The following is a 797-nucleotide window of genomic DNA, read 5'->3' as shown; positions in this document are numbered from 1 at the left end:
TGCCCTCCAATAGATACTCGTTAAAGGATTTAAAGTGTACTCATTCCGATTACGGGGCCTCGGATGAGTCCCGTATCGTTATTTTTCGTCACTACCTCCCCGTGCCGGGAGTGGGTAATTTGCGCGCCTGCTGCCTTCCTTGGATGTGGTAGCCGTTTCTCAGGCTCCCTCTCCGGAATCGAACCCTGATTCCCCGTTACCCGTTACAACCATGGTAGGCGCAGAACCTACCATCGACAGTTGATAAGGCAGACATTTGAAAGATGCGTCGCCGGTACGAGGACCGTGCGATCAGCCCAAAGTTATTCAGAGTCACCAAGGCAAACGGACCGGACGAGCCGACCGATTGGTTTTGATCTAATAAAAGCGTCCCTTCCATCTCTGGTCGGGACTCTGTTTGCATGTATTAGCTCTAGAATTACCACAGTTATCCAAGTAACGTGGGTACGATCTAAGGAACCATAACTGATTTAATGAGCCATTCGCGGTTTCACCTTAATGCGGCTTGTACTGAGACATGCATGGCTTAATCTTTGAGACAAGCATATGACTACTGGCAGGATCAACCAGGGAGCTGCGTCAACTAGAGCTGAGCAGCCGGCCGCCCGGGAGTGTGTCCCGGGGGCCCGCGCGAACACGCAAGCGTCCGCTCAATTATTCTGCAAACAGGAGGAGGCTGGGCTCCCCTGCACAATACACCTCGAAACCCTCTCAGGTCCCGGCGGCGCGCAGCGCCGTCCTAAGTACTTGGTCGGGTTCGAGAGAGGCGCAATCGCCCGGAGTTAGGCGAGTAGACG

At 54.0% G+C, this 797-nt stretch overlaps 1 non-coding gene across 1 annotated transcript in view; it reads right to left on the bottom strand.

Annotated features, from left to right (window-relative positions):
* The window catches only part of LOC126150958 (small subunit ribosomal RNA), a 1,909-nt gene extending 1,336 nt beyond the window's left edge, over nt 1–573 (bottom strand). Inside the window, exon 1 of the ribosomal RNA XR_007531771.1 lies at nt 1–573. This exon is cut by the window's left edge and continues 1,336 nt beyond it. This is a non-coding gene — a ribosomal RNA (small subunit ribosomal RNA).
* Between the last annotated feature and the right edge of the window lie 224 nt (nt 574–797).

The sequence above is a fragment of the Schistocerca cancellata genome, unplaced genomic scaffold (assembly GCF_023864275.1).
Source record: "Schistocerca cancellata isolate TAMUIC-IGC-003103 unplaced genomic scaffold, iqSchCanc2.1 HiC_scaffold_1022, whole genome shotgun sequence".
NCBI lineage: Eukaryota > Metazoa > Arthropoda > Insecta > Orthoptera > Acrididae > Schistocerca > Schistocerca cancellata.
This window is presented reverse-complemented; position numbering and strand designations above follow the sequence as displayed.